At 43.1% G+C, this 25,117-nt stretch overlaps 1 protein-coding gene across 7 annotated transcripts in view; it reads right to left on the reverse strand.

Moving 5' to 3' along the window:
- Positions 1 to 25,117, reverse strand: part of Fbxo34 (F-box protein 34) — a 62,586-nt gene that overhangs the window by 11,504 nt on the left and 25,965 nt on the right. Inside the window, exon 3 of one of the 7 annotated variants that reach the window (XM_021182315.3) lies at positions 24,637 to 24,746. The exons of 5 other annotated variants lie outside the window; for them this stretch is intronic. The gene's annotated coding sequence lies outside the window, so the exon portion shown is untranslated. Of the gene's footprint in view, positions 1 to 22,693; positions 24,608 to 24,636; positions 24,747 to 25,117 lie in introns of those variants that run through there. One more of the 7 variants, XM_021182316.3, reaches the window with a different exon arrangement.

A 25,117-nucleotide genomic window follows, 5' to 3' on the forward strand; every position in this document is an offset into this window, starting at 1 on the left:
GTTCAGGGCCGGAAAGATGGCTCAGTTGTTAAGAGTATTTGGAGCCCTTAAAAAAGATGGGAGTTGGGTTCTATAACTCCAATTCCATTGGACCCACCAACACCCTCTTCTGGCCTCTAAGGTACCAGGCACAAATGTGGTGCACACTCAAACAAGCCAACATTCATACACATAACTCTTTAAAATATATAGAATCTCTTAGATTATGGTCCCCTCTTAAAAAAAAAAAAAAAAAAAAGAAGGCGGCAACTTGGTATGGTGGCTCATCCCTGTAAATTAAACACTTAAGAGGCTAAGGTAAGAGAATCAATAATTTACAGGCTGGCCTGGACTACAAAGTAACAAAACAAAACAAAACAAAAATTCAAACTGCCTACCACAGGTGGCTGCTGGGCACGGAGCACACACCTGAAGTCCCAGCTACTCAGGAGGATGAGGTAAGATTATGTTAGCTCTGGAGCAAAGGGCCAGCCTGGACATCACATCAAGGCCCCATAAAGAAAGCAGCAAAGTAACAACAAGCCCATCTCGCTCACGTACAGTACAGACAAAATGACATGACGCTGGGGAGACATCAAGGCAGCTCTGCCTCTAACATGACGTCAGTCTCTCTTCGCACACACCAGAAGAGTGATGGGCTGCCGTTATCAGATCAGCGAGTCTCAAAGAAAGCACAAGACACCCACTCCACTACTATTAAATGGAAAGGTGCCAGGACCAGGAGGGTAGGAACACAGACAGAGGCACATGAGAAAGCACGCCACATCCCTCTGAGCACTGACAGAATGTGTCCAGATCTCAGGCAACACAAAAAAAAAAAAAAAAAAAAAATCCCATCTGAGAGAAAAATAGTCTCTTAAAATGAGCTCCAGAGGACCAGGTGAGGACTTTGTGGGGGAGGAAGCTCAGCTCTTTTTTCTTCAATTTAAGAGAGTGTTCAATATCTCTGACCACCCATGTAGCCAGGCTATAGACGCCTGGCCTTATCCATTCACACATGGCTTTAAAGGAGCATTCACCAAAGCCTTGATGGCTGAATTTGTCCCGTGATGATTAAATGGTTTAGTAGGGCATAGTGAGGAAAAACTAGTTATCTCTTTAAAAACAAAACCAAAAACCAAGCAAACAAGAAACCAGGGAGAATGGCCTTTGAAAACATGCAGCTCTAAAGAGTCTGATGTTCACAGCTTCCATCTTAGAACTGCCTCAAGGTTGCTGTATGAATTTTATACCATAAATAAGATGAAACAACTAATTGCCAAAAATGAAGGAATTTATGGTAACTCCATGAGACAATGGGACAGCTGAGCATAGGACTTCACTGGGTTAGCACTTGACCCGGCAGCCTCATCTTAAGTCATTTCTCCTCCATAAGGGTCTCCTTTTTAAATTTAGTCAAATTCAGAGGTTCCAGACAATGGGTAACAAGACAATGGTAGGGGCATAACTCCTAACATTAAAGTGTATATTAAAACTTACCAGGTTTAATATGCCTTGAAATCACACAAAAGCAAAATAACAAGTGATTCACCTGGCACACCTTTAATCCTGGCATGGGGAAGGTGCCCAGGGTAGATCACTGAGTCCAAGGACAGCCTGCTCTACAGAGTGATGGGAAGAGACGGGCCAGAGAGGAAACAACAGGAGAGAAGCAGGAAAACTGACTGACAGAGACTGTATAATCCAAGAGGACTCAAGAGCTCCCTGCTGGAAATATATCGGGCAGTCTTCTAACTCACTGACAAACACATATGGAGAGGGAAACATGTTATCATTCATGTTAATTAAAGTGCCCTTTATACCAAGTACAGTGATCATCTAACCTTTTGTTTCAGTCAGCGAATCCTTGGAAATACTGATCAAGAAAGCAGACCACTCTTGAGGAAATGGCACATACCTTCCAAGCTGGTCTCTGTTTCAAGAGATTCACAGACCAGCCCTCTAAAGTTCGCCAGGCACCGCCGCAGACTTACGTCATGGCCAGGGCTGTGACTCATTTGGCACAGTGCCTTGGTGTACAGGAAGCCCTGGGTTTGGTCCCTAGCATGGCATAGCTGGGATGTGGTGGCACAACTGGGAGGTGAAGGCATTCAAGATGGTCTTCAGATACACAGCAAGTTTGAGGCCAGCCTGGACTATATGAGACCCTCTCTCAAATAAATAAACACAAAACAAAAAGCCTCTTAAAACTGAGCAAGCCTGATAACTTGAGTTTGCTCCTAGGAACCCACTGTGGAAGGAGGAAAGAGTCAGTTGTTCTCTGACCTCGTGTGTGCTCTATACAGCACACAACACACCAAACAAACACACACTCAAGACTAAACAGTTTTAAATGCTTGTAACTGAGACTGCCTTGGAAATTACAGGGCATGTAGCAACATGTTCACATTTAGCGACTTCTCCAAAGCACTAGATGTAGCACAATCATCAATTCAGTAATGAATTTTAAATACTAACCAAGACTATGGGGTAAGAGGAGAATTAGTCTTCAAAAAAAAAAATCTAGAGTTGGAGAGATGGCTGTGTTGGTAAAGCACGCTTGCCTTACAAGCATAAATGCTGAGCTTGGTGGCCAGCTGGGCGCAGTGATGTGCACTGGCAGTCCACTGAGGTTGGACTGATGGAGCTCACTGCCAATCAGCCTAGCCTACTTGGCAAATTCTAGGCCACTAAGAGAGCCTGTCTTCAAAAACAAGGTAGATGGACCAACACCTATCTATAGTTGTCCTCAGGCCTCTACACATATGCAGACATACACAAACAAGTCAATGCTCACATGCACGTGAGCGCACATATACATACAATCTAACTGCAATGCTGGCTGTAGAGGCCAGGATAAAATGAGAACGTATGTAAAAGACGTCACTAACAGGTTATCATTTCAGCACACCAAACTCACAGCCAACAAAGACACCATGCTGTGAAATCCTAAGAGCTGATTTGTGTTCTTCCTTGGACCCTCCTTTAAAAGGAATTCTACATGTGGCCAAGAGCTCAATCTGACTAGTTAATAACTACTACCCCAGAGCCTTGCTCTTACATTGCTGAATTTGAATGAATGATGCCTTTTATATGAGACAGTCTTAGTACAGAAAGGGGTACAAATATAATCTCCATCTGCACTGCCCAAAGTGGCTCCATCAGATCGCTCTGGCTTTGTATTAGATCCAAAGCATTGGAGCTCCACAATGGAGCACAAAACAAAAAATTCATTAGAAACATTTATCTCACAATTATTTTCAAAAATTACTTAAAAATTCAAAATGCTGGTAAATTACTGAGAAACAAGTTCTGGGCTGGTGAAATGGCTTAGTAGTTAAGGTGCTTGTTGCTAAGTCTCACAACCTAGTTCCATCCCCAGAACACACACCGTATAAGGAGAGAGGCAATCTCCAAAAGTTGTCATCTGATCTCCTCGAGGACCACTTCACATGTCCACGCACATGCATACACACTCTAATATTAGGGGCTGGAAAGACAGCTCAATGTTTAAAAACACTGGTTGCTCTTCCAGAAGATCCAGGTTAGATTCCCAGTATCCACATGGTGGCTCATAAACATCGGTAGCTTCAGTTCCAAAATATCCAGTGCCACCTGTGGTGCACAAAAAGGCAGGCAAAACACCACACGCCACACACATACACACATACACTTTCTCTCACACACCCACACACAAAGAATGTTTAAAAAAAAAAAACCTTAAATTTTATCTCAATTTAATGTCCTCTATGTCTTCACCAACAGTCTCAGGTAAGCCTTAAATGGCCCTGGGGTTAAACAAGCTTTGAAGAACAGCAGGGAGAACACAAAGGGTTCAGGTGTGAGACAGACAGCTGCTTTTTACACTTCCTCAGGAAAACCTCCCCTATTTGTCTTATTACAGAATCTCACTGAACTGGGCAGCCTCTCCTTCCTGGGCGGCCCTCTAAGAGGTGACTAGGATTCAGGAAGTATTCTCTCAAATGCTAGAGAAGCATCATCATGGTATAAACATTAACAGAGGACTGTGGCAAGGCCAAGAAGATACCAATGGAGCCCCAGATGCTTTAGGGTATTCAAAGGGCAATGGGCAGTTATGAAGCAAAACCTTACTGTAACTACAAAACTGCACCCTTATCCTCCAAGCCTCCTTTCTACAAAAGCCATGGGGTCCACACTCCTGTAAATCCTAGCCCATGAGAAAGCAAGGCAAGAGTGACTGTCAGGAGTCTGAGGCCAGCCAGGGCTACAACACACGGACTGAGCAAGACTGCATCTTGAAAGAGGTCCCACTCCTGAGGGAAACAACAACAAGCCCAATGTCTTCTATAAGCTACCAATAGTAAACTGTTAGCATGGATGTGTCTTAGACTTCACGCTCAAGTTGATTATGACGGAGCACTTGACTAGCATGCATTTTAAGAGCCCGGGTTCAGCCCCATAGAAAAAGAAACCCCAACAAGAAAAAACAAGAAGGTAAAGCTTTAAAACAGCTGTCTATAGTATCCAGGTAAAGAAATGCATGTTAATTTGAACACAAACTGAACCCTAACAAGCTGAGAAATGACTAAGTAGTCTAAGACAGCACCCTAACTGATGAACTCTAGGGAATTTGAAGTTTAACTGTTAGCAACTACTCAATATATATTATACTAAAAATCTCAACACTAAATCCTGTCACTGCTAACAGTGTCATAGAGGATATTAGCTCAGACAAAAACACAGGTGAAGACAGCAGAGTCTTTGGGGTTTTTTCTTTTTTTGTTTTTTTTGGTTTTTTGAGACAGGGTTTCTCTGTGTAGCCCTGGCTGTCCTGGAACTCACTTTGTAGACCAGACTGGCCTCGAACTCAGAAATCCGCCTGCCTCTGCCTTCCGAGTGCTGGGATTAAAGGCGTGCGCCACCACGCCCGGCTAGCAGATTCTTTAGATGAAAACTTCTTTCCTCATAGGATGGGATGACAGCATTAGTTATCACCGGTTTGCAGCTTTCACTATGTCAAGGACTCTAGTACTGATAAGTCACTGATAAATTACAAAACCGAAACACAGTCAGACACTAGACGGACTCCTGATGAGAAAAAAAAAGAAAACACTTTTTTTTTTTTTAAAGATTTTATTTATTTATTATATGTAAGTACACTGTAGCTGTCTTCAGACACTCCAGAAGAGGGCGCCAGATCTCGTTGCGGATGGTTGTGAGCCACCATGTGGTTGGTGGGATTTGAACTCTGGACCTTCGGAAGAGCAGTCGGGGAAAACACTTTCAAAAATAAAACCTACCAGTTGTAATCTGGTCAGTCCTGGAGAACTAGCCACTAATTTACAGGAAACATGGCAGAACGGGAATTAGGTCAGCCTCCTGAGGGATACACAGAAAAGTCTGGATTTTGGGCAAGCTCTAGAAGAGTTGCTTTAAAAATCTTGATTTTTCATCTTCCAACTTCAAACAGAAAAAGTTGGGACAGCATATATTTAACAAGAGACTCAGTGAACACGTACATGATCCTAGCAGTTAGAAGGTAGAGACAGGGAATCAGGAGTTCACGCTACCCCTGAACTACGTAGGTAATAAACGGCTGGCACTTTAGTACAAAGCTCAATTCTTCTGTATTTACTGGCTTTTGTTTGTTTTTAAAGAGAAATAGGCAGAAGCAGCTGGAAAGCACTGGATAGACGAGCCCTGAAATGTCCCTTCTGTATGCAGTGTCAGCTCCAGGCTGACTGGCTGGAGGGAGGTTTGGGGGTGAGGCCACTCAGCTGCCTTACTCCTTCCTGGTTCAGACAAGGGGCAGGTTCTTACTCCACTCCACACCCATTACTGAAAACTAAGCAGGAAATAAATCAGGAAGCAATCTAAAAAGAAAGAAAAGGGAGACACACTAGGAAACCAAGTAATAAAAAGAACTGGACGAAAGGTGACAATGGCAAATGCCAACCAATATCTTTCTTTCTTTTAAAACAGCCAATAGCCAGAAATCCCTGAAGTGGAGCATCATAAGGATCCAATCAATCAGTACCAGCAGCCTAGAAAGTTGAGAAAATTAAGCAGCTCCTTCTATTGTTTGCTCATCTTGTGCCGAGCCCCCCTGCAGGTGAGGTGGACAAGCAAAGAAACAGGATGCCCTCTAGGCTGCAGTCCCCCTACCTTGGTTACATTCTTGCAGAGCAAAAATATGGGCACTAAGTAGCAGCTTTCCCCAGCATTCTAATTACTGCAAATATTCCTATGCAATGTGAGATTTTAAAGAAAATTCTGGACATCAGCTTTGTGAAAACAGACACTTTTAAAATAAAGTCATTTAGGTTTTTTTTTTTTTTTTTTTTTTTTTTTTTTTTTTTTTTTGGTTTTTCGAGACAGGGTTTCTCTATATAGCCCTGGCTGTCCTGGAACTCACTCTGTAGATGAGGCTGGCCTCAAACTCAGAAATCCTCCTGCCTCTGCCTCCCCAGTGCTGGGATTAAAGGCATGCGCCACCACCACACGGGTGTCATTTAGTTTTTAATAGATAAAATTAGATAGACAAAAAACCCACCTTTGAGGCCAGCATGGTGGCACATGCTTTTTTTTTTTTTTTAAATTAGGTATTTTCTTCATTTACATTTCAAATGCTATCTCAAAAGTTCCCCATACCCTCCCCCATCCCACTACCCTAACCACCTACTCCCACTTCTTGGCCCTATCGTTCCTCTGTACTGAGGCATATAAAGTTTGCAAGACCAAGGGGCCTCTCTTCCCAATGATGGCGGACTAGGCCATCTTCTGATACATATGCAGCTAGAGACATGAGCTCCGGGGGGTACTGGCTAGTTCATATTGTTGTTCCACCTATAGGGTTGCAGACCCCTTTAGCTCCTTGGGTACTTTCTCTAGCTCCTCAATTGGGGGCCCTGTGTTCCATCCAATAGCTGACTGTGAGCATCCACTTCTGTGTTTGCTAGGCACCGGCATAGCCTCACAAGAGACAGCTATATCTGTGTCCTTTCAGCAAAATCTTGCTGGCTTATGCAATGGTGTCAGCGTTTGGAAGCTGATTATGAGATGGATCCCCGGGTATGGCAGTCTCTAGATGGTCCATCCTTTTGTCTCAGTTCCAAACTTTGTCTCTGTAACTCCTTCCATGGGTGTTTTGTTCCCAATTCTAAGAAGGGGCAAAGTGTCCACACTTTGGTCTTCGTTCTTCAGTTTCATGTGTTTTGCAAATTGTATCTTGTATCTTGGGTGTTCTAAGTTTCTGAGCTAATATCCACTTCTCAGTGAGTACATATCATGTGAGTTCTTTTGTGATTGGGTTACCTCACTCAGGATGATACCCTCCAGGTCCATCCATTTGCCTAGGAATTTCATAAATTCATTCTTTTTAATAGCTGAGTAGTACTCCATTGTGTAAATGTACCACATTTTCTGTATCCATTCCTCTGTTGAGGGGCATCTAGGTTCTTTCCAGCTTCTGGCTATTATAAATAAGGCTGCTATGAACATAGTGGAGCATGTGTCCTTCTTACCAGTTGGAACATCTTCTGGATAGGCACATGCTTTTAATCCCAGCACTCAGAGGCAGAGGCAAGCAGATCTCTATGAGTTCGAGGCCAGCGTGGTATACAAAGCCAGTCCAGGACAGCCAGGGCTATTACACAGAAAAACTTTGTCTCAAAAAACCAAATCAAATGAAACAAAACCTCTAAATTTCATATTGCTAATAGCTTCTGGGACAGAGTAGTCTAGATATGTAGGCATTTATCAACTTCCCTCTCACTTTCAAAACCCCAAATCCTGTTTTCTAAAGTAAAAAGATACCACATTTTAGCTAGAAACATTGTACAGTCTCCCCATGATTCTTCACTATGCCAAACAGAGGTATCTAGAGGCATGTCTACATAGATTCTTTTTAAAAATAAAAAATGCCAAACTATTATCAGCACAAATAAACTCTGATAAACAGACTCCTAAACACCACAACTAGGAAGGAAGAAAATACCAAGAAACATAAAAATTATAAAATATAATAAAGAAATATAATTATTTCCATATAGCAATTTTATACTTATTTTAAAAACATATTAATTAACTTCAACAGAAAACCCCAACTTACCTGACTCAAAATGACTAGAAAGCATGCACACAGATCAAGCCTCGATCCCTTTAGTATTTCTATTACTAATGAAGTAAACCACGGCAGTGCTAACAGCCAAGATCAGACCTCTTTGGCTGCACAGAAAGCAGAGCACACTGTATGGCTGCATGTGACAAGTTCCCACAGCATCCTCTGTCCTAACAGTTGGTCCCAGTTAGTAGTGCTGTTTTGGGATGTTATGGAACCTTTTGGACATGGGAATTAGCTTTCAAAATGGAGGGACATGGGACTGGAAAGTTGGCTGAGTGGTTAAGAGCACTTGTTGTTGCTGCAAAGGACCTAGGTTTGATTCCCAGCCCCACATGGACTCTTACCACCGCCTTGGGTACCAGGCTCCCATGTGGCAAATGGATGTACCTGCAGACAAAACACTCAAACACCTGAAATAATAAAAATAAATCTTTAAAAAAAATGTAGGACCATGAAAACAGGGTGCCCAGGTACAGCCCAGAGCCCTTCTTTCAAGTATTTTGCCATGGCTAGCACAGACACATGGAAAAGAAAAGCCAGGAGACAAGTAAATGGAAAGGCGGTGAGAGAGACAAAGACCTTACGACTCCCTCTGTATTGTCAATCTTATAGAAAATAAGCAACCATAATCACAGCTCACAAACTTCTGCAATTTCTGACACATGGTTCCAACCTTTTCCTTTTCACACTCAAAACAGGATGCTACTTGCTTGCATTGCTTGGTAGTCAATCACAGGCCACTGAAAAAAGTAAGAAAGCAACACACTCCACCCACCTTCCCTAAACTTAGCAGCACAACTGTTCTGATGCTGAATCACTTCTACTGGGGCCACTCTGCAGGCTGATCCTCTTTCTTCACACTCTGTTAGAAGTCCTAATGCCAGCACAATCTCTGTCAGCCCCTCAACATCTGAACTCAGAACCTGCAACCATTATGCAAAAAAGGAGGCAAGTATTCAGAAAATGATACCAGCACAAGGCCTGGTATCTTCCAAGACTAACCAAGTGATGGTTAGTTCTCGTCATCCCGACACAAGCTGAAGACCGGTGGGTGAGAGGGATCCTCAGTGAGGAACTGTCCCAATCACAACTAGCCCACAGAGCATACCTGTGGGGCATTTTCTTGATTAATGAGCGAGAAGGCAACCCGTTAACGGTAGTCCCATCTTTGGACAGGTGGCCCAAGGTTGTTAGCAGTATTCCTCCATGGTCTCTCTACTTCAGTTCTTGCCTCTAGGTTCTTGCCCTGATGTCCTTTAGTGATAGACATGACTTAGAAATATAAGTCAGCCGGGCAGTGGTGGTGCATGCCTTTAGTCCCAGCACTTGGGAGGCAAGAGGCAGGCGGATTTCTGAGTTCAAGGCCAGCCTGATCTACAGAGTGAGTTCCAGGACAGCCAGGGCCACACAGAGAAACCCTGTCTCGAAAACCAAACCAAACAAACAAAAAACCCCAAAAACAAACAACAACAAAAAGAAGTATAAGTGAATTAGACCCTTTCCTACCCAAGTTGCTTCTAGTATGTGGTTTTTTTTGTTTGTTTGTTTGTTTTGGTTTGGTTTTGGTTTTGGTTTTTCGAGACAAGGTTTCTCTGTATAGCTCTGGCTGTCCTGGAACTCACTCTGTAGACCAGGCCTCGAACTCAGAAATACGCCTGCCTCTGCCTCCCAAGTGCTGGGATTAAAGGCGGTTTTTATCACAGTAACAGCAACCTAAGACACTTCCAACAGACAGAAATAGTTATTACATCATAATGATACACTGAAACAAGATGCAACACATTTTGTAAAATAAAAAAATGTAAATAATTGGGTATACTAAACCCCTACTATAAAAACATTTAGCAATATGGGTTTACTTCAGGAACTAATACTTAGTCCCACCATCTATCAAACAATATGTATCTCTCAGTTTTTGACAGCTTAATTATCAGACAATCTGAAAAAAAAAAAACTTACACTGATTAACAAATAACATTTACTGGAAAGCAGAACTGAGGCTAACCTTCACTGCCCGAGGTGCTAGAAAGAAATGAAGTAGGGCTAGCCCTAGCTTACATTCAAGCAGACCTCTAAAAAGCCAGGTCTTTCAGCCAGGCATTATGAATGCCACATGCCTGTAATCTCAGCATTTAGAAAAAGGCTCAGGGGCTGGTGAGATGGCTCAGTGGGTAAGAGCACCCGACTGCTCTTCCAAAGGTCCAGAGTTCTAATCCCAGCAACCACATGGTGGCTCACAACCATCCGTAACGAGATCTGGCACCCTCTTCTGGAGTGTCTGAAGACAGCTACAGTGTACTTACATGTAATAAATAAATAAATCTTTAAAAAAAAAAAAAAAGAAAAGAAAAAAGGCTCAGGAATTTAGAGTCCTTCAACTAATAGCAAATTCATAGCCAGCCTGGGCCACATGAGATGCTGGCAAGAAAGAGAAAGAGAGAGAGAGAGAAAGACAAACGAGAGAAGGGAGGAGAGGGGGGAAGGGAGAGGGGGAAAGAAGAGAGAGAGAGAGAGAGAGAGAGAGAGAGAGAGGAGAGAAAGAAAAAGAGGACAGAAGAGAAAAAAAAGAAAAAAGTCAGTTCTTATAGTGAAAGCAACATTATTTTGCCTTTGAACAGACAGTACAGTTAAGAAAAATATTGAACACCCTAATCACTATAAAAATATTTTAAAACCTAAAGATACTTACATTTCAATATATTAAGACTCTTGATTTCCTCACGGTAAAAATGAAAGCTAAACAATGTGCAAGTGAAGGCCTCAGCAGCAGGTCACACCAAACCTAGCCAGGCTCACGTGATGGCACACACTGCCTGTGCTCTGAGCCTTCTGAAGAACAATCATGGGTTTGAGCCTAACCTGCCCAAGAGAGGGGGAGGGAGGGAGGAGGGAGGGAGGGAGGGAGGAGGGAGGGATGAAAGAGCAAGGGAGAGGGTGGGGTGTTCAAGGGTGCACCACAGCACCTGTCTAAATGATAAAATCCTACAGAAGAAACTGCAGGATCCACACTTAGACTGCATGTATCAACCTCAGCTTGAAGCCAGTGAGAGTCAAACTGGTATCAAAAGAGTATTTATTTGTTTGTTATAAAACCACACGCAGGCCTCAGGGAGGCAGAGGCAGGTGGATCTCTGAGTTCAAGGTCAGCCTGGTCTACAAAGCCTGGGCCATTACGCAAAGAAATCTTGCCTTGAAAAATCAAACCAAAAACAATCAAGCACCCCCCACCAGCCAAAAAAGCATGCATATGATCATAGAAGATAAAACTAGAAAACTGTATATATGGAAGGACAACAGAAAATACTCAAGTTTCTATCATATGACTTTAGATCGGTCATCATTCGGTGTAGAAGATAAGAACAATGCAGGGAAAACTAGAAACAGATAGAAACCAGAGAGTTAAAGAAGACCACACAAAGAAGGTGATCATTTCCAAGGCACACCTCCAGGTCTATGACACTGCTGTTGTGTTAAAACTGAAGGCATCTGGCAGAGTGTGCAGAGACTAGACTATTAGAAATGCAATGCTTAGCTGGGCAGTGGTGGTGCACGCCTTTCCCAGCATTTGGGAGGCAGAGGCAGGCGAATTTCTGAGTTCAAGGCCAGCCTGGTCTACAGAATGAGTTCCAGGACAGCCAGGGCTACAGAGAGAAACCCTGTCTTGAAAAACAACAACAACAACAGGCCAGCCTGGTCTACAGAGTGAGTTCCAGGACAGCCAGGACTACACAGAGAAACCCTGTCTTGAAAAACAACAACAACAACAACAAAAACAAAAAACAAAAAAAAAGAAATGCAATGCTTAGCTTGGAGGGATTCTCTTCTCCTATTTCATTAAACAAGCATAAAGCCACCACAGTCTCTGGTTTGCACATTCAAGTAACTTGTCTGTCCTCCTCAAACCCCACAGTTCCGACCCCACCTTACCATTACCAAAGCAGTGGTCCTTGTGCTTGGTCCCTCTGGCTCCTGAGCACCTGCCTAGGTTCTAATCGTGCTCTCAGAGGCTAGCACAGAGGTAGGCAAAGACTCCATCTTCTTCCAGTGTGCCTTCTACACTGGGAGATGGATTCAAAAAGTACACAGAACATAAAAGAGAAAAGGCTGTGTGCAGAGAGGGAAGTACCGTGAATATATACACACACAAATAATAGACTGAGGTCAAAGACTTCAGAAAGCCACTGTACAGTCAACCAGATCACAAAATAAAGTGGTGCTGTTATTTTGTCTTTTTTTTTTTTCCAGAGCTGAGGACCGAACCCAGGGCCTTGCGCTTGCTAGGCAAGCACTCTACCACTGAGCTAAATCCCCAACCCCAAGTGGTGCTGTTATCAACACAAAACCCATAAAGACAATATGAACAGCCAGCTAAATGACAAACAGAACAGGAGGTTAAGAACATCAGGCTATCACAGAGAAATAAAACAAACAGGAACACTTTGGGGGGTCTGAAGCTAATCCTGGTATGCAGTCAAATCAGTTCTTAAAGTCTCAGATTTGAAATCAATATGAGGTAAACATGTATGAAGACCTCTAACTACTCTTAGGAAGGATGAAATAATACAGAAAGAACTCCTCAAAGCACATTAAAAATCTGAAAATTTAAAGTTACTCATAGTAATAAAGGTATAGAGGAATTGCAGAGTTTATAACCCTGAAACTAAATCTGAATAGAAAGAAATGACATCATGGCTCTATGCTACGGCTCAGAGTGCTGGGATTACAGACACGTACCACCACACCCAGCTCTTAGCTATAAACTCTGGCCACAGTTATGAGAAAGCCATAAATCCAAAACCATGCACATTGTCTTCCACAGGCTCTCATCTGTGAGAAGCAGAAGGGAGAGGAACACAGGAATTGAGAGCAGCAAAACCCACGGAAGGCAAGCAGTAGAAACAGCTATTTTTAATTTAATGTGGAAAGAAAAGGTATCAATAAAGAAAACACCACTGAAACTAATATGTTCTTAATACAGATCTACCTAGAAACAGAAGAAATAAAGTTTAAGCAGTTAAGAGAAACATCTTTTGTTTTGAGACAGGATCTCCCGTATAACCTCGCTGGCCTCCAACTGTCCTTGTGACAATACAGTCAAGGATGACCTTGAACTTCTGGCCTTCTTACCTCAGGAGGATGGACCTGAGAGGAATGGGAAGCCAGTGTGATAGGGTGCATTTTTTTCCTCAAATTATTATTGAATAGAAAGCTATACCTTTAAAAATGCAAAGATTAAAATGTATCAAGAAACGTAATTAAATAATCTTTATGAGATCAAACTGGTTTATTACATATCCTCTTTAGGTGATACAACTGAATAACTTTAATATGCTGGTGCTCATATTGCTTTGAATTTGTAATAGTTTTCCTGACTGCCCTAAAGCTTTCTAGATGCTCATTTCGTGAGTTATGTTTCTCCCAAAGATGCCTGCCTGGGATTGGAGAGCCAGCCAAGTGCTTGTCACAAAACACGAAGAACTGAGTTCACATCTCAACACTCACACAAACCCCAGCAAAGGAGGTGTAAACCCAGGGCCAGGGAGTTAAAACAATCCCTGGCGGTCCAAAGCTGGCCAGCCTATTCTAATAGTGGAGAAATCCTATCTCAAAAGCTCAGTGGGGAGTGGCTTGTATCCCTAGCCCATCTACTTTTGAAATAAATGTTATTTCACTGCCTTAATTTTTAGTGCTTTCAATCCTAAGAACAGAACAGTCTAATGGTTGAGATGCAGCTTTGTTGACTGAGTCCTTGCTTGCTTAACATGCACAAAGCTCTGGATTGGTCTCCAGACCACATAAACTGGGCATGATGGTGCACACCTATAATCCTAGCTGGCATTTGGGGGGCAGAACCCAACCCCACAGAAATACACAAGATGCATGCAAGCATACATCCCTAAACATCCTTTTGAAATTATAGCTGTGGGTCAAGCATACACCTTACCATAACGTTTTCAAGAATATTCTGCGTTTTAAAGATGTCCCGTGGCACTCAAGCAGTTTAGGACCTACTCTCCTTCAGCTCACTAATGTTCTCACTGCATCCATGTGCCTCAGCAGACCATCAACCCACACTTCTAGTCAGTGCTCTAGTGTTTTCATTCTCCATATGCATAGCTATAAAATAAGCATCAAAAACTCAGCACTCCCAAATAAAAATCCTCATGCCCTTTGCACATTCCAAATTCTGAAATCTTCCCCATTTTAATAAACAGAAACATTATTTTTCCATCTGTTAACACCCAAAGCCCTGTTCTTGGCCCTCTTTTCCTCTTCACACATCTCACTAGGTCTGCGCCCAAACTTTAATGAAGTTAACCACCATTTGCCACTGTCCACTGCTGTCCCCTGTTCTATAAGCCACCACTGTTTCATTTTGTTCCCTTCATCTATTCTTGTACTGTAACAAACAGCTTTGCTCCATGCTGAGATCTGAGAAATGCACTTCAAAATTTCGACCACCATGTTCAGATGAAAAACTGTGAGGCCCACCCACATGGGCAACTTGGCCCAAGTAAAATCACTTTCATGTTTGTCTCACGTGACTATTTTCCTAAACCTCTGCCAGATAGCTGTTTCCAAGACGGACTGGGAGGGAGACAGGGGACGGTAATGATGCTTAACAGGAAGTTATCAGGTTATCCTCAGGCACCTGTAAGAAGCCCGCTTGGATCTGTTTTGAAGCCTTCACAAGGTGACAGAATTCCAACTCAAGGGTCTGTACCTTAGCTGTGCCACCATATTTGTAAGTTAGGGACATTTAGATATGCCCTGAACAGGTCACACTGTCGAGTCTACAACAAGGCATTTGGATTTTTTGTTTTTTGGGTTTTTTTTTTTTTTTTTTTAATTCTCCTGAAAGCAATAGAACAGAGAACCCTGCCTCAGAATAAGCAGATTCCTGTTACCATGGCAACAAACCACTCTGCTGAAAGTGCAGAGCATTCTGGAGCTTTGTTCTTATTAGGAATGAGCTAGGACCAAGAGAACCAACTTTAGAGTATATCTATAAACATAAGGTGATATTTTTTTTGACTCTTAAGTAACAAAAATTTTACATCGTCTGGTTACAGGAAACAAGAGTAAGAAGACCAAAGAAAACAAAAGTGTTGGGCTGTGTTTGTTATGTACAGCTAGCTTTACTCCATCACGAGCTCAGCGTCATACATATTCAGACTCAAAACATACTAGGAAATAGAAAAGGTTCCCAGGCAATGGTCTTGTTGCAAATAAAGATCCACTAAGGTAAGATACGGAAGCAGGGAAAGCAAAGGGTCATGTGTGCTGGTCCTGAAATGCAGACCGTGTTGAGAAGCTATCCCACAAGCTCAGAAGTGACACTCGGCACTGCATAGTGGAGCTTGTGCCCCTTAGGCTGAAGCCCTAGTCTCCAGGGTCATTATATCTTGAGTGAGACTTGATCATTAGATCAATTAAATGAAGATGCATAAACAGACCTGTACCCTGTAAAAACAAAACAAACCCGACTGAGAACATTCCCCCTCCCGCAGCTTACCCAGAGGCCACCTCCCACCGGGCTCAGTCAGATCTCAGGTACACGTGCTGCAGGCAGCCTCAGGAGAGTATGTATGTGCCTACTTAGAGCAGCTGGAAAATCGAGGTGGCATGCCTCCTGGCAGCACTGCGCAAGTCTGTCGTTGGGAGACATCTGGGGATAGTGTCCTGGGAGGACAACCAAGTATTCCTGAAAGTAAGATCCTTTCTGACCAGTCACTGAGGAAAAAGCAAAGGTCCCACCAGCTTCTACAAGCAAATGTCTTAAGATTCTTTTACATCACAAAGTTCATGCCCTATAATTCACCAATGGAGAAATGCTAAAGTCATGCCTTGTTATTTCCTTTTGCCTGTTTTATTTTATTTAGAAAATATCATGTGCCATGGTGGGCATATGGAGGTTAAAATGGTTCTCCTTCCACCACAGGAGGAGACACGGGGTCAAACTTGGGTCATCAGGCCTAGCACAGCACCGTGAACTGCTGAGCCATCTTGACAGTCTACTTTGTCTACTTCATATTTGGTTTTTCTCAAAGATGAATAAAACAAGATTACAGCATTAGCAAGTTGACCCAAATGAAAACTATTTTAGTGAATCATAGAGATATTTTTAATGGTTCAACCCACACTGGTTTCTTTTTCGTTGCTATGTTCCCATTTTATGTGACCATCTGCATAGCAACAGTACCTCAGCTTTAACAGAAGTTTTAACAAAACCATGACTGTGCATTAAAAACTACAAACTTTCTCACCGTAGAGCTTTAAGGACTTTTGAGACTTAGAGACTAGGTCTCAGTATGTCACCTCGGGCAGACTCAAACATGAACTTCCTGCCTAAGTTCCAGGACAGCCAGCCCTACACGGGGGTCCTGGTCTAGGGAAGAAAAGAAAGAAGCATCTACTGTGAACCTGTGAACAGAGACCCCACGCTGGCACATTCCTGCCATCCTGACTTTTGGAAGTGCTCTGTGAAAGCAACTGGGAGCAGGCTCAGGCTCTCCCACCATGGCTACCCACATTACCTCTAAGGCTAAGAGAAGAGCTTGCTAAGGGGTCTGCTCAACTACATGCTGTTCTGTCCACAAGGCCCAGGGCCTGGTGAAGCTTTTCAAACCTACAGTAATGGCAGTGGTAGACTGTTTCCTGGTATGCACAAGGTTCTAGGCTCAATCCTCACTCCAGCAAAAGTCTCTCTAGACCATGTTTTCAAAGGTCCCTGGTTATTTATAGATTCTGTATTTCAAACTCATATAGGCAATGCCAAGGCAAATACAGGTCAGTTTCTGAGGAAGGCCCAAGATAACCAAGAATATCCCACTTTTTCACTGAAGGAAATCTGTTGACCATACAATCCAAGGTGATTTTTCACATGAAGAAAGTTCTGGAGGAGGTCCTTCCAGACACCACAGGATGATGATGGTCTTGAACATATGCGTACAAAGAAACTTGGACCAATCCTCTTGCCCACCCCTTCCTTCCAAAAAGAGAAGCATTTCTGAGGAAAGCACTGGGAATTACAAGGTCTGAAAACAGCAATTAGCCATGTCTAGTCTGACCTAGATTTCATCACATCAGCTAGGGGTAAGAAGAAGAACAACAACAACAACAATAAAAACCTCTCACCTGCAAAAGACAATAGTGACAGAAGACTGAAGAGAGGAACAGAGACTCTGTGTAAAAACCTAGCAAGTGGATACTCTTTTTTTTTTTTTAAAGATTTATTTATTGATTATATGTAAGTACACTGTAGCTGTCTTCAGACACTCCAGAAGAGGGCGCCAGATCTCGTTACGGATGGTTGTGAGCCACCATGTGGTTGCTGGGATTTGAACTCTGGACCTTCGGAAGAGCAGTCGGGTGCCCTTACCCACTGAGCCATCTCACCAGCCCCCATGGATACTCTTATAAGTGGCTCTTTACTGTAGTAACTGAAGGGACAATGGCCCCATACACTCATATATTTGAATGCTCCTTTTCCTGCTTGGTTAAACTGTTTGGGAAGGTTTAGGAGGTGCGGCCTTGCTGGAGGAAGTGTGTCACTGGAGGTCTTTGTCTCTCTGCCTCTGTTCAGTTAAGAGTGGAAGCTCTCAGCAACTGCTCCAGTGCCATGCCTGTTTGCAGCTGCCATGTTCCCACCATGATGGACCCGCCCTCTGAGCTGTAAACAAGCCCTCAGTTAAATGTCCTTTCTGAAAAGTTGCCTTTGCGCGTCGTGTTGTGTCCTTACAGCAGCAGAACAGAAACTAAAACCGCCACCATTCGTTCTTCACAATGTTCAATGCCAACTTTCACCTGGGTCCATGTGGAATTCACATGTCCGGTGTTGAAAGGGACTCTCAGGAATCTATTCACTTTAGTTACAATAGTTACTTACTGTCTCAAACCACAAATACCTTCTGAAAAATTAAAGCATGGGTGTGAAGCACAGGTATTTAGCTCAGTGGTAAAGTAACATGCAAGACCCTGGGTTCAATATTCAGCACAGAAACAAACAATCAACCAAAACAAAAACAAAAAAGAGGTAAGATGTACTCCTTAATAGAGGAATCTAAGAGTTTAATTGACCCAGAAGTTTACACTCTCATTCCTTTTCACCCCCTTTCCTTTTCATATGTTTTGAGACTGAGTGCCAAGCTTGTTTTAATCTGTAATGATCGTTCTGCCTCTGTCTCTAAAGTTCTGTTTCCATTTTAAATCATCACCTTGTTTCCCATGGCATTTCTTCACTGATCATGCATGGATCTGTCAGTAAAAACAAGACAAGAGAATGTGCAGTAGTGGACTATGACATGGCCTGCCTGCTCTGAAGGGCACTGGCCTTAGAATGGTCTTAGCAGGCCATTCCCATGATTCCTAAGACCCAAACTCTCACTAGAGTAAAGCACAGTTAACTGCCTACCAGAGTGGATGTGAGTGACTGGGTCACTAGAGCCAGCCACTGACGGATAACTGGAATTGCTAAGGAATTAGCAACAATGAAACACTACTGCTCCAGCTCTTTTGAAGAGCAAACAGTGTGATCTGACATTGCTTCCTCTTCCCACATATTCATAAGCAAACAAGCAAACCACAGGTCATTCAGTTTCCAAAAAACCCTCCACTGCAACTGCTGGGGCTCCATCTTCTCTGCCCGTGTAGGTTATGAGCTCGGCCCCAGCATGCTGATAAACCTCATGCGATATTGCATCAAGAACGGTTTCTCTCCAGTTATTGGGGCGTTGGCTCATCCCGGGACTTGAGCAAGAGTCTCCCCAGAAATGGGGGTCTTTCACAACCACTACAGATACACTTCAAGAAAATGAAAAATTTCCCTCCACAATAAGCAAAGTCTTTTCCTGGCCTTAGAATGGTCTTAGCAGGCCATTCCCATGATTCCTAAGACCCAAACTCTCACTAGAGTAAAGCACAGTTAACTGCCTACCAGAGTGGATGTTGCAAAAGACCAAAGTCTTTTGCAAACCGATTGGAGATTGGCCAGGTTTATTTCGAAATCCCTTTAATAGCTGAAGTCATTTACCTATTTTATCAAGAATTTCTGGAAACAAAAACATGAGGTAAAGGACTCGGATGCTGAAGAACACTGAGTTAGATGTAAGGTAAACATCAGAGAACATCATCCCAAAGCCACAGAAACACGAAGTCAAGGACAAGAGCTGCTTCAGTGATTAAAGCACTCGCCTGACAAGTGTGAGGACCAGATGCCCAGCCCTCAGTTAGGGAACACCAGGCAGGCTGGCCAGCTGCCTATAACCTCAGCACTTGGGAGGCAGAGACACACAGACTCCTGGGCAAGCTGGATGGCTAGGCTAGCCAGAATTGGTGAGCTCTAGGTTCAAAGAGAGATCCTGCATCAATAACTAGAAGGTGATGAGAAATAATATGAACATATGTGTGTTCACACACATGCAAACACACCCACACACCTAACAATTCAAACAAACAAATAGCAGGAGAAGGCTAAATGGAATGGCCAACATCTTCCTGCGACATTATCCAATTTCTCTATCTTTTGTCACAGGTATACTTAACCTGCCCTTCTCCCTTCCCCCACTTGCAATACGCTGTGGGTCCTCTGAGAGCGCTACAACAGATGGTTCTCTGGACTTCAGAGGTGATGAGAGGTAAGGCTGCAGAGCTGGGAAGGCTGACATGCTAAATAAAACTTAAAACTATAAAAGCAATCTCAAAACCAGGGTCTCTAACTTTCTTCCATCTCTGGAGTTCCTTATCTGACTAACGTTCTTCCATAAGGAATGGCAGTCCTAAGTTCTCCTCCCTATAACCTGTAGAACAGGAAAGAGTGACTTTCAGGAAAAGATGGCTGGGATAACACTATGTGCAGAGCTCAGATGAACTTTGCCCCAGACTGTTACTGTCTGTTCTTTGTGGCTATTAATCTCCCCTTAAAACCATTCAAAATACTCAAAAACTGCATGTATGCTCAGCTTCCCTAGGAAGAATATACAAAAATGTGCATGCCTTTTCTCTTGCTAACCTATTGTGGTCTGTCACCAGAACTCAATTTTGGAGCCTTCAGAGAGGAAAAGAGAAGTTCCTTTAACACCTACAAAGTGATCAAGTACACACAGCTCTGGCCCAGGATAGACAGTAAATTGGTAAACATCCAACAAGTGGCAGAGGAATTAAGGAAAGAGAAAACCTGTGTCTTTGCAGTGTGTGCTGACTCAGTGGTGCAAGCATCTTACTGAACTGTTTCAAGCTATCGAATGATGTTACTTATTACTTAGCCCAGAGTTAACAAACTCACAAGCACATGCAGTGCCCAAGGAAAGCAGAAGAGGAGAAGAGACGCCGTGTGACTGGAGCTGCTGACTGTAGGGAGTACTATGTGGGTGCTGGGGATTGGGCTTGGGTCCTCAGGTCTCTTAACTGCTAAGCCATCTTTCCATTAAATGTTTCTTTTATATGAGCTGCCTTTAACATATCATTGACCATTGCTCCATCTACCAATGCTCTTCTTAAAAGGCTAACAGTCACTTTGAGGGAAATGGGAAGTCGCTGGGGAATTCAATCACAGGAAAAAAAAAAATATAAGACACCTCCAAACTAAACCTGGCAGGTTACCCAGCAGTGGAACTCAACATTAGCTGCTAAGTCCTATTTGCATAGTTAGAGCTTTCCTATCCAATTCCACCATGAAACAAGAAATCAAGAATTTAGACATCTCAAAGCCGGGCGTGGTGACGCACGCCTTTAATCCCAGCACTCGGGAGGCAGAGGCAGGCAGATTTCTGGGTTCAAGGCCAGCCTGGTCTACAGAGTGAGTTCCATGACAGCCAGGGCTACACAGAGAAACCCTGTCTCAACCACCACCCCCCACCACCAAAAAAAAAAAAAAAAAAAGAATTTAGACGTCTCTAGAATAAAGATAGAATAAGGAGACAAGGGAGGTGGGGCATGACTCTAATATGAGCACTTGGGAGGCAAAGACGGGAGGTGTCATTAGATCATCACCAGCCTCTGCAGCACAACAGCCACCATGGAAGGAAAAGAAGGGAAGACAGGAGGGAGATCTACCAGAAAGGTCCAGCACAAGAATCTCATGTCCGCAAATGTGACAAGAGTGTTGGGAAAGGAGAGAAAGAAATTACATCCTCAATAGTAAAAATAAAAACACTGTATGATATGTCCAGAAAAATCCAGTGACCTGCGTTCAAAATAAAACTAAGAGAAACTGAAAAAAAGAGGGAAATTCACCAACAAAATGATTAGGCCACAGTTCCCAGATGCCAGGCTCCCTGAGCATCAGTGCCCTCAGTACTATCCGACGGAAACATTTCACACTCCGAGGATGAAGAACCAATCACACAATCAGGACTCAGCTGGGCAGGGCAGCTCAGCTCTGTGATCTTGGCACTCGGCAGACTCAAGCGGAGAGCCCCAACTATGAAGTCAGTTCCATTAGAGAGTTCCAGAGAGCCTAAGATCCAGAAAGATCCTGTCCAAACAACAACAACAAAATGCATTCAAATGGCTTTGGGCTCAAGCAACCAAAAAGCAAGAGAAAACTGTAAGACAACATTTCTTTACGATGAGGGAGGGGAGAAAGAAAGGAAGGTAGAGTGTCGGAGGCAAACTTTTCAAACTAGAGATTACATCCAGCTAACAATAAGGGCGGGGTAAGCCATCTCCAGACATTATGGAGAAGGGGACGTAAAATGCTTCACTCCAAAAGTGCTTGACACACCCAGAACTGGTCATACAAAGAGACTGTACATCTGTTGTGATGGTTAGATGTAATTGTCTACTTGACTTGAATGGGCCTCTGGTGCTTGGGAAGATATTTTCTAAAAGACTTGAATGAGTGAAGACTTGCCTGTGTTGTGTGTAGACGACACGGTACACAGCCTGGATCAAATAAAAAGGGGCAAAAAGCTGTGCAGCACCCTTCACTCACACACACACTCACTCACACACATACACACACACACACACACACACACACACACACTCTCCTGCGTACCACCATCCGCCATGCCTTCCCTTCACTTCCTTAAGTCAGCGACACAAAGGGCAGCTCCCAGCCCCGTGCACACAGGAATGGCTCTGAACAGCTCGTCTTCTATAGACGACATTTTCACTTCTCTGCACTCACAGACAGTGGGCAGAGGCACAGGTGTTTCTGGCAGACATTCACTTTTTGTCCTTTCAGTCTACTAAAATAGACTGGTGTAACACAGGCGCAGACAGACATTACCCGGAGGCTGCTGCAGCTCTTGCTGGACCTCCCACTGCCCTCCCACTGCCCTTCCACAGCCTGCTCCACTTTACTTTTCCCAGAAGGCCCAAGCCCCTAGCCCTCTGTCTGCTGAGCTCCACTCAAGCTTCAGCCCTCTTGCTTTACTCTGAGTCCCACACCAAAATATGCAAGGTTCCTCTACTTACTTAGGTGTGTGATAAAGCTCTATGTTCTTTCTGTTATCTACCAATTGTTGGTATATTTAATGGACTAAAAATGTATCAAGTGTCTACAAAAGTTTAACTTCCTCAAGCAGAGACCAGGAGAGTATGTTTTACTATAATCAAAGACTGACTATGCTGCGCACCATTGTGGGTGGGACAGAGCTCACCTACCATGCAGAGTCTTGGGTTTGATGTCCATCGATCGGACATGTCAAGAGCATGGAGGAAGACAGCAGGGGTCATGGGATCTAAACCAAGATAAAGAAGACAGAAGATCTAAACAAGAAAACCAGTACAAGCAGGCAGTGCTGTCTTCCAGATGCTGGTAGCAGGACGGCATAACACCAGCAGATGGTCCCAGTGACAGTGCGTGTCCGGGAATACAGAGCATCAGAGCACTCGAGAGCACTGTTCCTGAGAAGACGCTGGAAAGGCTAGGCTACATTAGTCAAAATGGAAATTTAAATAAATATATAAATGCCAGAGGAAAAAATTACAGTTTTATGAAAGTGACAATAGCTTAGCTAAACTTTCAGTCTAATATATAAACATTCAAGGACAATCTAAGCAGACTGCTAACTACCTACATTAAAAGGACAAAGAACAAAAACATTTCTGGGGATGAGGAAAAACGTTAACTCCTCACAGCTAAGGCTGAAAACTCAACACTTAGAATATAGGAGTGTTATTAATGTTCAAGCATGACGGCAAAAGCGCTGGGAAGGAGGGGACAAGAGGTCAAGAAAGGGCGTTGTGAGGAACACTGAGGTGAGATGGCATGGTGCTAATACCGGATCTGGGCACTTAAGAGGCTGAGGGAGGAAGAAGGTGGCCATGACTTGAGGTCAGGCTGAGCATCAGGCAGAGCAGGACCCTGTAAAGAAAGAATGACTGAGCCCAAGTGTCACCTCCAGGCAAAGTCAGCTCTGAAAAGCACACTTGCTTGTGAAATGCTGTCCTTCAAAGCTGGCCTTGTAGACGCATGGAATAAGCTGCATGCATTTAATATTTAAATTAGAAATACAAAACATGAATATAACAGGCATCTCACTAGTTAAGTCCTAATTCTTTTGGGAAAGGTGTTTAGTTTTAACTGTGTGCGTGGCTGCATGTAGCTGAGTGCAGGTGGGAACTAAGAAACACGCCCACCCTCTGCAGGCGTGCAGTGCTCGTGTCCTCTGCCACCTCCTTCACCTACCCTCGTGACTCCTTTTTATAGTAATCAAGAATTTCTTTTATTTCAAGAAATAAAAGAAATTTTCTTTTTTTAATAATAATCTAAATTTCTACAACAAAAATGTATTACTGAATAAAACTATAGCTGTCTGATTCTGTGTTAATCCAAATTATCTGTAACCCAAGTTGTTTTTAATGGTTTTACTCCTATGGCACTCCCCTCGGGAACAGAGGAAATTGGCTACCTCAATAGCTCATGCACTTGGCAACACTTTAGTTCCTTCAAGACAGTATTCAGAGCACTATTTTTACTTAACATTGCATGAGAAGTTAAAATCATCAATTCGGTAAGTCCTCAAATGTCCCCTAAGATGGCCACAACTTTGATCTTTTTCTTTTCTTTCTTCCTTTTTTATTTTTTATTTTTTGTTCTTTCTTTTTCCTTTTCAAGATAAGGTTTCTCAGTGCAGCCCTGGATGGCCTAGAACTTGATCTGTAGACAGGCTGGCCGCAAACTCACAGATCTGCCAGCTTCTGCCTTCTGAGTGCTGGGATCAAAGGTGTGTGGTACCACTGCCCGGCCAACTTTGAACTTTCATACTGTTATTATTTCCAACCCTGAAGATAACATTTTTAGTATGTAAATATAACCTGAAATATGAAATGCACTGTTTTAGCTGAGACACCATTTGTTTCTAGTTTACACAGTTACATAACTTCTAAACAAATCTGTTTGTATTATTTCAGAGTGTGTGTATTAAGGCACACGTGTGGAGGTCAGAAGACATCTTTTTTGGGAATCAATTAATTCTCCCCTTCCACCATGGAGTCTAGGGATCAAACTCAGGTCATCAGAGCTGTGCAGCATGAGTCTTATTGGCTGAGCCTATGGCTTTAGGAAGCTTTACAGTTGATTCCTACTTAGATAGAAACATTACCATGGCCTGAGTTTTCCAACCACGATTCAGACAGTAATGCTGTTTCCAGACAGGATGACAGGGCCCCATGACAGGGACCCACGATGGCATCATCATTACAGAGGAACCTGCTGAACAGAGCCAGATGAGACAATATATGAACTACAGTCCAACCCTAAGAGTGACTCGGTTTGTTTTAATCTGGATTTATTGTCACCTCTGGATTTAAGGGAAACTGGTTCCATAGCTTGATATGCTAGTGGGCAGTAGGTTATGTTAATTTTAAAAACCTAACATTAAAAAATGCTGTTGTTCTTAGCATACAAGTAAGATAAGCAAACATAAAGGCAGCCTGCCTTTCTCATCCTCTTTTGGCCTACGGATGCTAACCACTACCCTGTCTGCATTACTAATTAGTAACTCCTGGGGTGAAAGAGCAGCATCTGTAAACTTATTGGCACCCCCCCCCCTTCTACTTTAACAAGGAAAAAATAATCCCACA

This window comes from Mus caroli, unplaced genomic scaffold, assembly GCF_978045245.1.
Source record: "Mus caroli unplaced genomic scaffold, Mus_caroli_1 scaffold_12, whole genome shotgun sequence".
Classification (NCBI taxonomy): domain Eukaryota; kingdom Metazoa; phylum Chordata; class Mammalia; order Rodentia; family Muridae; genus Mus; species Mus caroli.